Genomic DNA, 13,487 nt, shown 5'->3' on the forward strand with positions numbered 1-13,487 from the left:
CAGAATGGATGGAATTTGGCCATTTTGCCAAACGGAATAGGCTGCAGCTGTTCAATTCCACTCCCCCATCAAATGGCACTGACTTCATCCCCAACCCCTCAGGATTGAGTCAGGTGCAGGTAGAAGGACACAGCCTGAGGAGAGGAAATGAGCAGAGTGTGTGGGGAATCTTGCAGTAATTGAAAGGAAAGTGGGGAAAGCAGGCTGAAATCATTCAAGGGTAACCACCAACTCTGTTGTACTCTCCCAAGCACTTCATACAGACCATAATAAATAAATACATAACGTTATGAGCCCTATGTGGGATAGGGACTGTGACCAACCTGATTAGCTTGTATCTGCCTCAAAGTGCCTAGTATGTAGTAAGTGCTTAACAAATACCATAAATTACATATTAAAAAAAGATGGATTTTCCGTTGTTGCCTTTTTGGCCCTGCCCTTTCAGCTCTAGAGTCAGTACCCTGGATGTCCAATCAGTCCATAAATCATATTTATTGAGTGCTATATGCAGATCACTTGTGCTAAGGGCTTGGGAGAGTACAATATTACAGAGTAGGTAGTCATATTCCCTGTCCACCATGAGCTTATAGTTTAGAGGAGGTAGAAAAGGGTTGGACGGGAGTAGATACTCTCTAAAAATGCTGTTCTACACACAGAGCTGGCCTAGCCATTCTGGGCTAGAGTGGGGTCAGATCCTTGGCTCCATTGATGACGGGAGTAGATTTCTCCACCAAGAGAGTTAGGGCTACACACTCAGGCTTCAGCCTCTACTAACACAACCACCTGGGCTGCAGAGCGGGGAGCTGTGGAGAGGGGCCACCTTAGGGCCACTTGGAACACTTGCCAATGTGTCAACGAAACAGACGACTCCCCCAAGTCTGTGTGCAGATAGTGAATTTATTTTCCCTGAAACCAAAGACTCACTGCGTTTGATGTGAAATTGTGCATAGAGCCTGAGAACCTTTTTTCATCCCTTAGTACTCTCTGGAAGCAGGGAGCCTTTTTTTCTCAAATTCAAGGAGCAAAACCCATTGAACTCAGTGGAGCCGATAACACTTTTGCACAGTGAGCAGCTGTCGATTAGGCATGGCTTTACTCTAAAACGCAATCTCTCAAACATCCTAATGAAATGAAAATGTCAATGCGGTAGAACACGTAGTGAACACCTTACGCTACTCTTATTTTCAAATCTGTGCAATTGCCAACATGCCACTGAGAAGCAGCATGGCATAGTGGATAGAGCAGAGGCCTGAGAGTCAGAAGGATCTGGTTGATAATAATGACAGTATTTGTTAAGCACTTACTATGTGCAAAGCACTGTTCAAAGTGCTGGGGAGGTTACAAGGTGATCAGTTTGTCCCACGGGGGGCTCACAGTTTTAATCCCCATTTTACAGATGAGGTAACTGAAGCACAGAGAAGTTAAGTGACTTGCCCAACGTCACACAGCTGACAGTTGGCAGAGCCGGGATTTGAACCCATGACCTCTGACTCCAAAGCCCATGCTCTTTCCACTGAGCCATGCTGTTTACCTGCCCACATGGAGTTTACAATCCATTTTTAAAAATTCTTAATAATAATTATAATTGTGGTATTTGTTGAGCACTTACTATTTGTATCTATCCAAGTACTTAACATAGTGCATGGCACATAATAAGTGCTTAGCAAGTACCATTATTGAGCGTAGCTCAGTGAGAAGCAGCGTGGCTCAGTGGAAGGAGCACGGGCTTGGGAGATGGAGGTCATGGGTTCAAATCCCGGCTCCACCGCTTGTCAGCTGTGTGACTCTGGGCAAGTCACTTAACTTCTCTGGGCCTCAGTACCTCATCTGTAAAATGGAGATGAAGACTGTGAGCCCCTCGTGGGACAACCTGATCAACTTGTATCCTCCCCAGCACTGAGAACAGGGCTTTGCACATAGTAAGCGCTTGACAAATACCATTATTATTATTATTATTACTTAACAAATACCATACTAAAGTGGGGTGGACTGTTAGCTGGGGTGACATGGAATGGGGTACCAGTAAAGAAGTAAGGACTTCATACCAGCACAGCACCAAGCCGCAAGTCCTGGTCATGGCAAGGAGTCCCTGCTGAAGGGAGTTGGGTTGGATTTAGGGTTGGGATACAAGCAGCGTGGCTCAGTGGAAAGAGCCCGGTCTTTGGAGTCAGAGGTCATGGGTTTGAATCCCGGCTCCACCACGAGTCTGCTGTGTGACCTTGAGCAAGTCACTTAACTTCTCTGAGCCTCAGTTACCTCATCTGTAAAAATGGGGATTAAGACTGTGAGCCCTACGTGAGACAACTTGAGCACACTCTATCCCCCCCAGTGCTTAGAACAGTGCTTTGTACATAGTAAGCGCTTAACAAATGCCATCATTATTATTATTATTATAGGTTGTGATTCGGGCTGCCTGTTCCTTCAACGAGCAATCAAGCAAGGGTATTTATGGAGCATTTCCTGGGTGCTGAGCACTCTGCTGAGCACCTGGGAGAGTACAATGCAATAACCTTGAGGCACACGATGTAGACAACTGAACTGGGGGGACCTTGGACTGCGGGGGGGGTCTAGAGACTCCCCATGGCAACAGTGCTCTGAATTGTTTTGCTCTCACATCCCTTCAATCCCCCATTCACCGCTGGCCTCATCAGAAAGGCATTCTACCAAGAGTCTGATTTGCCTTTCCGTCCTGGAGAAAGCATTCCTTTCCAATCTGATTTTTACTGTTTCCTGATTATAATTTATGCATTCATGTATTTGTGTGTATGCACACAGTGTATCTATAGGTAAATAATTATGTATTTGTATATGCACACACAAAGATCTAAAGACTGACCATTTTTGTCTCCAATTTAGGTTCAATATTAATTTGCTTTCATTTCATTTCATTAGAGAAGCAGTGTGGCTCAGTGGAAAGAGCACAGGCTTTGGAGTCAGAGGTCATGGGTTCAAATTCCCCTCTCCGCCAACTGTCAGCTGTGTGACTCTGGGCAAGTCATTTAACTTCTCTGGGCCTCAGTTACCTCATCTGTAAAATAGGGATTAAGACTGTGAGCCCTCCGTGGGACAACCTGATCACCTGGTAACCTCCCCAGCACTTAGAACAGTGTTTTGCACATAGTAAGCGCTTAATAAATGCCATCATCATTACTATTATTTCATTACATTACTTACATTAAAAGTGAAGCATCTCTTTCCTGGCATTCTTTATGTTACCAACAACTCCAAAGTACAGCACAAGTTTGGTGTTGCATTAATTTATTATGGCACACAAGAAAAGTGTCTTGAAATATGCAGCTGCTTAGCTTGACAATTTATGAATAGTAAGTTCATAGCAGTACTGCTTTATAAATCCTTGAGACCCTGTTAATTCTAGTTTATGAGACTCTCAGGAATTTCATAATCCTTGCTAAAGCATATCTTTTCCTTTATTGCAACTTGTTCAGTAATGCACAAATCACACTAAAATGCAACTGCCTATATCCTTTCGATGGCTGCTTCTCTTCACATAAAATACTTTTGTTAGTAAAAGGCATGCCTTTCTATGGGGAAATTTACCTTTTTAACACCTTATGCAATGGATGCCACATGGCCACACAAGTATCCCTTTCCCTAAATCATCCAAGCCAGTGCAGTCAAACAAAACGAGGGGGGGAAAGTGACTAAATAGACTCTTTAAGTAAATAGACTCTTTAAGACATTTAATGCTGAGAGAGAAACACACTGTGCATTAGGCTTAATGTCCTGCACCTGAATCCAATCACAACTTTCATCAGCCATTTTAGGAGGCAAAGTCTGAGTGATTGTGTCTTTGGTATGAAATCCTGGCCCAGGGAGTATAGAGAGTCATGGGCTGCTCTCACAGGGTGAGACTATTTAGCTCATGGTCAAATTTCATTTGAATATTTTGCATATTCCTCACCAAATATTTTCAATCAATTAATCAATCATATTTATTGAACGCTTACTGTGTGCAGGCCACTCTATGCCCGAGTGCTTCGGAGAATAAATAAGAAGCAGCATGGCTCAGTGGAAAGAGCATGGGCTTGGGAGTGAGAGGTCATTGGTTCTAATCCTGGCTCTGCCGCTTACCGGCTGTGTGGCTTTGGGCAAGTCACTTCACTTCTCTGTGCCTCAGTTACCTCATCTGTAAAATGAGGATTAAGACTGTGAGCCCCACGTGGGACAACCTGATCACTTTGTTGTATCCACCCCAGTGCTTAGAACAGTGCTTCGCACATAGTAAGTGCTTAACAAATGCCATCATTATTATTATTAAATAAAATAAAGTTGGCAAACATAATCCCTACTTATAAGGTGTTTTAAGTCTGTAGCTGGTGAAAGACAGTAAAATTAATTACCGATAGGGGAAATAATAATAATAATGTTGGTATTTGTTATGCGCTTACTATGTGCCAAGCACTGTTCTAAGTGCTGGGGGGGATACAGGGTAATCAAGGTTGTCCCACGTGGGGCCCACAGTCTTAATCCCCATTTTACAGATGAGAGAACTGAGGTACAGAGAAGTGAAGTGACTTGCCCAAAGTCACACAACTGACAAGTGGCAGAGCCGGAATTAGAACTCATGACCTCTAACTCCCAAGCCCGTGCTCTTTCCACGCTGCTTCTCAATGTGAGAGAATAATGATATGTACTTCAGTGCTGTGGGGCTGAGGGTGGGGTGAATATCAATTGCTTAAGGAATATTATAGAAAGTATAGAAGTAAGTTGGATCAAATCACTCAGTGTGGTTTTCATGGAAAACCCAAGCGCATATGTATTATTGTCCTATGCTAAAATTTTAAGTGCCCCCCCAATATAATAGTAACAATGTTAATGGTGGTAATAACAATTGTGGTATTTAAGTGCTAACTATGTGTCAAGCACCGTACTAAATACTGGGGTACATAGAAGGTAAGGAGATTGGAAGATCCCTATGATATACAAGTTCTCTCATCAAGAAAATCACAGTGAATTTTCACAGATTTTCATGACTTCTTGGAGGTAGGACACCGAAGTCAAATTCCTAATACATACCAGCTCATGGTATGTGAGCTGTTCTGCAGTTAAGCCACAATTAACTGATATCCCATTTTTGCAGCCAAGGAAACTGAGGCCCAGGAAAATTTAGTGACTTGCTCAAGGTCACCGAGGGGGCAGGTAGCAAGGCAGGATTAGAACTCAGGTCTCCTGACGTTTAGGTCTGGGTTCTTTCCACTAGGTCACGTTGCATCCACTTTTGCCACTTTTGTCATATTCTGAAAGACAAAATAGTGAGAAACTCTTGGTGTGAATCGTTTCCTTGTTTCTATGCCACTTAACAGTATCATTAGCACCTTGGTGCTACTCTCCCAAGCACGTAGTACAGTGCTTTGCACACAGTAAGCACTCAATAAATACTACTGAATGACCCAACTTGCAAGATTTAAAATCAGTTTTTTCCAAATAATAAATTGTAAGTATAATAATACTAATAATGATGGCATTTATTAAGCACTTACTGTGTGCAAAGCACTGTTCTAAGCACTGGAGAAGTTACAAGACGATCAGGTTGTCCCACAAGGGGCTCACAGTCTTAATCCCCATTTTACAGATGAGGAAACTGAGGCACAGGGAAGTTAAGTATGAGCACTTGGTTCTTTTTGCAATATTAATAAAACTAAATTGTGTGAAAATTGTTGCGATGAAAATTAATATTATTAATATTAACAATGTTAATAAAACAGTTCACAAGGTTATCAGCTTGAAGGATCAGTGGCAGCAGCAGCAGCAGCACCAGCAGAGCAAGGCCCCATGTGCTTCTTTGTGCCCGGACAAGGTGTTTGAAGATCAAGAAAAAAAGTGGCCTATGTCCCTTGCTCTGCAGCAGCAAATGGCCTTTTCAAGTCTTTGAATGTTAGAAAGGCCATGGTTCTGGTAGAGAAGCAGCATGGCCTGGCAAAAAAGGACAAGAGCCTGGGAATCAGAAGGACCTGGGTTCTAATCCCTGCTCAGCCAGTTGCTTACTGGGTGACCGTGGGCAACTCACTTAACTTCTCTCTGCTTCAGTTTCCTCAACTGTAAAATGGGGATACCTGTTGTCCCTCCTACTTAGACCGTGGGACCCATGCAGGACAGGGGCTGTGTCCAGTCTAATTAACTTGTGCCTACCCTGGCACTTAGAACAGTGTTCAACACATAGTAAGTGCTGAATAATTACCATTAAAAAATCAGCTCTCTTCACCTTAATTGTATTTCTGTATCTTTATACTTTTTTTCTCTCTCACACCCTCCCTCTCTTTTTTTCTCTCTCTCCAATCCAACCTCCATCTGCTTGCCCAGACGTTCCTCATGTCCGCAAAACTGAGGAGCCACAGCTCTCCTCTTGTTCAATCCATTTAAGGAGGATGTATTTAATGCATTTACCTAATGAGCAGCTAGTCTGTGCAGAAAACTTTACTAAGTGCTTGGGAAAGTACAATTGAATAAGTAGACTCAATCCCTGATCTTAAGGAGCTCACAGCCTAAAGCAGAAGCCAAACATTAAAACAAATTACAGGAAGGAGAAAAAACTGAAAATAAGGATATGTACCTTAAGGGGATGGAACTAAGTGAGTGGCTAAGGCGATAAGGAGGGAAAATAGGGTGGGGGGGGGACAAACACTAAGTCAGGGATGGACAGACAACCATTGGAGGCACTTGAAAAGGTGCAGAATGATTTTTTAGAAAAATGGCAGCAGAGTGAGGAATGGATTGGAGTGGAGAGAGACTGGAGGAGAGGACAGGAGTGATGCCGAGGTTGTGGGATTGTGAGGCAGGAAGGGTAGTGGGGTGGTCAACAGTAACGGGACAGCCTAAGAGACGAGATGAAGATTTCTGTTTTGGATCTGTTGAGTTTGAGGGGATAATAGAGATATCCTGAAAGCAGGAGGAAATGTGAGATTGCTGAGAAGGGGAGAAGTCAGGAGTTACCTGAGTAGAGAGTATAGTTAAAGCTCATCAAGGGAGTAGGTATAAATGGAGAATAGAAGACGCATCCCAGAACTGAGCCTAGATATTTCCCCACAGTTAGGAGGCAGAGGACAGCTGAAGAATGAGACCTGTGGCTTACAGTTTAAGTCTTGTCTCATGCCGCCGTTTCGTTTCCGACCCAGAGCGACACCACGGACACATCTCTCTCAGAACGCCCCGCTCTCCATCTGCAATCCTTCTGGTAGTGGATCTATAGAATTTTCTTGGTAAAAATCCAAAAGTGGTTTACCATTGCCTCCTTCCACCCAGTAAACTTGAGTCTCCTCCCTCGACTCTCTCCCGTGCCTCTGCTGCCCAGTATGGGTGAGTTTTGACTTGTAGCAGATTGCCTTCCACTCGCTAGCCACTGACTCTCCCTCCCATAGCCGAGACTGTTAGTGGACTGAAAACTCGCCAGGTGCGACCCTGAGTGGGTATAGTTTATTTAGGAAGGAGTATTTCAAACTCTTTTTAAAGCTGAGTGATTTGAAGCCTAGAAAAGTGAAATGACCTGCCCAGGGTCACACAGCACATAAGGGGAAGAGTTGGGATTAGAACTCAGGTCCGTGGTCTCTCAACTAGGCCCCGTTGCTTCCTAGGACCATAGCATAATAATAATGGTATTTGTTAAATGCTTTCTATGTGCAAAGCACTGTTCTAGGCGCTGGGGAGGTTACAAGGTGATCAGGTTGTCCCATGGGGGGCTCACAGTTTTAATCCCCATTTTACAGATGAGGTAACTGAGGCACAGAGAAGTTAAGTGACTTGCCCAAAGTCACACAGCTGACAGTTGGTGGAGCCGGAATTTGAACCCATGACCTCTGATTCCAAAGCCTGGCCTCTTTCCAGTGAACCACACTGCTTCTCACGTGCACTGATATAACAACTAGAAGGATGGGTGTCTCTACAAAATCTAGCAACTCATTGGGCCTCCTTCTCATCTCTTTTATAGCCCACCTGTTGCTCACATCATTCCATTGGTCTGGAACTCCCTCCTGATTCACATCTGACAGACCATTACCCTGCCCGTCTTCAAAGTCCTCCTGAAATCTCATCTCATTTCTTTCTGTCTGCCTGTTAACCTCACTACCTCCACTTCAGCCCTTCCATGACACCAAAAAAACTTGATCTTCCTTCTTTTCTAGACTGTAAGCCTGCTGTGGGCAAGGACTGTTTCTATTCATTATTATGTTGTATTCTCCCAAGTGCACACAGTAAGTGCTCAATAAGTACAATCGAATGGATGAGTGAATTCTTCACCCCTAGTAGCTTTTCTGCACATATTATTAAACTCTGTGGTCTCCGCTGTTGTCTCCCCCTCTAGTCCGTGTCTCTCCCTCTAGACTATAAGCTTGTTATGGGCAGGGACCACGTCTTCCAACTCAGTTGTACTCTCTCAAGCACTTAGTACAGTTCTTGGCACAGACTAAGCACTCAATAAATACCATTGATTTGTGGATTCACTGAGGGCAGGGATATCATTGATTGAGGGCAGGGGTCAGGTCTACAAACTCTTTGTACTCTCCCAAATGTTTAGTACAATGTTCTGCACACAAATGCTAAATACGTAGCATGAATTGATTTAATACAGACTTTTCCAATATCCATGTTCGCAGGTGGTGGGGGACATACTGGTGTGTGAAAGTTTTTATGGGAAATTTTCTTAAACATAGATGAGATGAAACAGTCTAATTAACTCCATTACAAATGCCATATAATTCACCACATCTCTTGTTTTACTGGTAGAAATACCTGGGCATATTGACAGCATTTTTTAGAGCTAGGTCCCTAAATTAAATCGTGATCAATGATTTGACTTTGATCTTCTTGAGCTATGGGATGTGTGAAGTGGTCTTCATTGAAAAAGAGGGTGAAAAAACATTAGCGTTGGATAGCAAAATGTGTGTAGGTGTCCAGGCATATCTATCTGGTATCCCTTGCCTCCATGACTGCTCTTTTTGTGCTGGGGACTATAAACAGAATCATGCGTGAAGAAAATCAGCTGAGGTTTCACCTGACCCAAAACTACAGGCAGGGAAATAAAATGCATTTTCCTTTTTGAGCCACATCCTTAGACCTTCTCCATCCTGTTGTACCCTGGGCACAGATTTATTCTTATGTTTCCCGTAGTGTGAGCTTGACAGAGGAATTAAAGACCACAATGAAGCTTGCAATTAAAATAGCAAAGAATAGAAAGAGTCCCATACATTGAAAAGAGGTTTCAAAATCCCAATTGACATCCTGAAGGTATTTTGCAAGCAATAACTATTTCCAATTTCAAGAAAGATTGGCAGAGACGGTAACCTTTTGCATCAAAATGCACACTCCCTTGTAGCAGTAGTGTAAATTACTCTAATTTGCAGTTTGTGCTAAATTGTCCTTAAAAACCAATTAGATTGCAATGATTGGAATGTGTGACAGGTGCACATCCTGATTCATAATGCATTAAAGTTAAATGTGAGCATTAACAATTACAATTACGGGCAGAGAAAGCTTTTGACTTTGAAGGTTAAAAAAGCATATTGACTACAAAGTATCCTTTTGTGAGATGTTCTGGAATGATCTGACAATGTAAACTACTTTTGGTGTTTTAGAAATACACCATATGAAATTTGCCAGGGAATCCAGATCATGGAAAAGCTAATTGCTTTTTAGTTTTATATAAGCTATTAAATGAAAAGACCTATATAGAGTCAAAATTTCAAGTGTTCTCCTTCTGAACTATTCAGAATATAATAAACTATTCCAACATTGAAACAAATGATGTAAGTATCTTTACAAAATTTCAAGATGTTTCTTCCAGGGAAAAATAAAGCAGCTATCCATTTTACACTTCAAAATATTACCAAGAAAGGTCTGTTCAAGTACAAGCATTTCTTCCACCATTCACTAATCCCATGAGTGAAAATTCTCTTATTACTCCAAAATCATAATAATAATAATGGCATTTATTAAGTGCTTACTATGTGCAAAGCACTGTTCTAAGCGCTGGGGAGGATACAAGATGATCAGGTTGTCCCACGTGGGGCTCACAGTCTTCATCCCCATTTTACAGATGAGGGAACTGAGGCACAGAGAAGTGAAGTGACTTGCCCAAAGTCACACAGCTGACAAGTGGCGGAGCCAGGATTAGAACCCATGACCTCTGGCTCCCACGCCCGGGCTCTTTTTGTGTCACTGGATGTTTCATTGGGAAATTACAGTTTAGTGGGGAAAATGTGGTACTATCAACCTAATCAACTTTATGGTTGGAGATTCTCATTTCCTCTAGGCTGTAAACTCATCCTCTAGACTGTGAACTCATTGTGGTCAGGGAATGTGTCTATTCCACTGTTATATTGTACTCTCCCGAGTGCTTAGTACAGTGTTCCATATGAGGTAAGCATTCAATAAATATGATTGACTGACTGCTGAATTCCAGAAGGCTGAGCATTTCCCTGCCCGCAAGGAACTTAAAGTCTAGAGGAACAGACAGACAATAAATGTGAATAATTAAATTACAGATAAATACATAAGTGCTGTGGGGCTGAGGGTAGGATGAATAAAGGGTGCATATTCACGTGAAAGGGTGAAGGGAGTGGGAGAAAAATAAATGAGGGCTTAGTTGGGGAAGGCCTCTTGGAGGAGATGTGCTTTTAATTATGATTTTGATTTGATTCGATTTTGAAAAGTAGCATGGTCTAGTGAAAAGACCACAAGCCTGGGAGTCAGAGCACCTGGTTTCTAATCCTGACTCTGCCAATTGCTTGCTGTGTGACTTGGGGCAAGTCACCTAACTTCTCTGTGCCTTGGTTTCCTCAACAGTAAAATGGGGATTGAATACTTGCTCTCCCTCCTACATAGACAGTAAGCCCCAGCTGGGACAGGGACTGTATCCAACCTGATTAACTCGTAGACAAGTGAAATGTTGCATCTGGGCTTGAAGCACTTTGAACTGGGCTTGTCACTCAGTAAGTGCTTAGAAATTACCACAAGAAGAAAGGAAGGTGGGGAGGGTGATTGGCGGACATAAAGCGGGAGGAAGTTACAGGCCAGAGGCAAGATGGGAGTGAGACATTAGCGGTGATGTAGATGAGATCGAGATACATTGAGTACTCTGCACATAGTAAGTGCTCAATAAATATGATTGAATGAATGAATGAGTAGGTTGGCATTAGAGGAGTGAAGTGTGATGGCTAGATTGTAGTAGGAGAGAAGCAGGGAAAGATAGAAAGGGTGAAGTGATTGTTTAAAAGCCAAAGGTAAGGAGTTTCTGTCGTGGCTTAATGGAAAGAGCACGGGCTTGGGAGTCAGAGGTCACGGGTTCTAATCCCAGCTCCGCCACTTGTCAGCTGTGTGACTTTGGGCAAGTCACTTAACCTTTCTGTGCCTCAGTTACCTCATCTGTAAAATGGGGATAAAGACTGTGAGACTCACGTGGAACAACTTGATTACCTTGTATCTACCCCAGCACTTAGAACATCATCATCATCAATTGTATTTATTGAGCGCTTACTGTGTGCAGAGCACTGTACTAAGTGCTTGGGAAGTACAAGTTGGCAACATATAGAGACAGTCACTACCCAATAAATAGAATAGATATGTACAAGTAAAATAAATTAAAAAATAGAGTAACAAATATGTACAAACATATATACATATATACAGGTGCTGTGGGGAAGGGAAGGAGGTAAGATGGGGGGATGGAGAGGGGCACGAGGGGGAGAGGAAGGAAGTGGCTCAGTCTGGGAAGGCCTCCTGGAGTAGGTGAGCTCTCAGTAGGGCCTTGAAGGGAGGAAGAGAGCTAGCTTGGTGGATGGGCAGAGGGAGGGCATTCCAGGCCCAGGGAATGACGTGGGCCAGGGGTCCATGGCGGGACAGGCAAGAATGAGGTACGGTGAGGAGATTAGTGGCAGAGGAGCGGAGGGTGCGGGGTGGGCTGTAGAAGGAGAGAAGGGAGGTGAGGTAGGAGGGGGCGAGGTGATGGAGAGCCTTGAAGCCCAGGGTGAGGAGTTTCTGCCTGATGCGCAGATTGATTGGTAGCCACCGGAGATTTTTGAGGACAGCGCTTAGCACATAGGAAGCGCTTACCAAATACCATTTTTATTATTATTACTATTATTACCTTTATGGATGAGCAACCACTGGAGGTTTTGGAGGAGTGGGGAGAGACAAATTGAATGATTTCATAGAAATAATGATCCAGGGAGCAGAGTGAAGGGTGGACTGGAAAGGGGAGAGACAGGAGGAAGGGAGGTCAGCAAGAAGGCTGATGCAGTTATCAAGACAAGGTAGGATAAGTGCTTGGATCAACGTGGCAACAGTTTGGGTGGAGAAAAAATGCGTGGTTTTTCACAATGCAGTGAAGGTTGAACTGACAGATTGAATATGTGGGCTGCTCTCACATTCTCCTCCCATCCTCCTTAAACCTACTCACCCATCCGTGCCCCCATTTTCAAATCCCTCCCTATGAATTTTCTTTTAAAACTGACACCACTAGCACTGCTCCCCCCTCCCCGGCCCGCCTCCATGCCCTCTGAAGCCATGAGGATCAGATTTATCTTGATGGGAGAGGGGGACCTGGGATTGGACTTCTGTTGCGTGGCCCCCATTAGTCAATCAACTGATCAATTAGTAATATATATATTGAGCCCTTACTAGGTGCAAAGGACTAAAACTAAGTGCTTGGAGGAGTATATTAATAGCAAAGTAAGTGATCCCTGCAATCTAATGGGAAAAACAGATATATACAAAGTTATTTTCAGCTAGGAAAAAAAAAGGATAGAACTTGTCACAAAAAAGAATGAAAAGATAGATAAGTGAATAATTATAAGGGCATAAGACAAGGTGTATATATATACACCTTGTCTTATGCTGTTGAGTCATCTCTGGCCCAAAGCGACACGATGAATACATCTCCCAGAGAATGCCCCACCTCCATTTGCAATTGTTCTGGTAGTACATCGATAGAGTTTTCTTGGTAAAAATATGGAAGTACTTAACCACTGCCTCCTTCCTCACAGTCAACTTGAGTCTCCACCCTCGACTCTCTCCCATGTTGCTGCTGCTGCCCAGAATTGGTGGGTTTTGACTTATAGCAGATTGCCTTCCACTCGCTAGCTGTTGCCCAAGCTAGGAATGAAATGGGTATGCCTCTGCTTGACTCTCCCTCCTGTAGTCGAGACTGGTAGAGTACTGGAAACTATCCAGGTGTGACCCTGAGAGGGGATATATTTATAGCAATAATATATACATACACATACATATGTGTATATACATACATATGTATATATTATTGCTATATATAGTTCCATACATAAATAGATGCTTGCCTGCTAGAAGCAGCTGTGAGTACATAAGTCATTCTCATTCTGTCTCTTCCATGGGGTCTTCCTCAGCCTCCCATCCCCTAACTGTGGGTGTCCTTCAAGGTTTAGTTCTGGGTCTCCTTCTTTTCTCCATCTACACCCACTCCCTTGGAAAACTCATTTGCTCACATGGCTTCAACTATCACCCCT

General features: G+C 43.2%; 1 non-coding gene across 1 annotated transcript; it reads right to left on the bottom strand.

Annotated features, from left to right (window-relative positions):
• Positions 1-13,059: 13,059 nt before the first annotated feature.
• On the bottom strand, positions 13,060-13,197 carry LOC119938832. Its single transcript, XR_005454533.1, has one exon. It is a non-coding gene; the product is annotated as a small nucleolar RNA SNORA7 (small nucleolar RNA).
• Positions 13,198-13,487: the final 290 nt, after the last annotated feature.

This window comes from Tachyglossus aculeatus, chromosome 16, assembly GCF_015852505.1.
Source record: "Tachyglossus aculeatus isolate mTacAcu1 chromosome 16, mTacAcu1.pri, whole genome shotgun sequence".
Classification (NCBI taxonomy): Eukaryota; Metazoa; Chordata; class Mammalia; order Monotremata; family Tachyglossidae; genus Tachyglossus; species Tachyglossus aculeatus.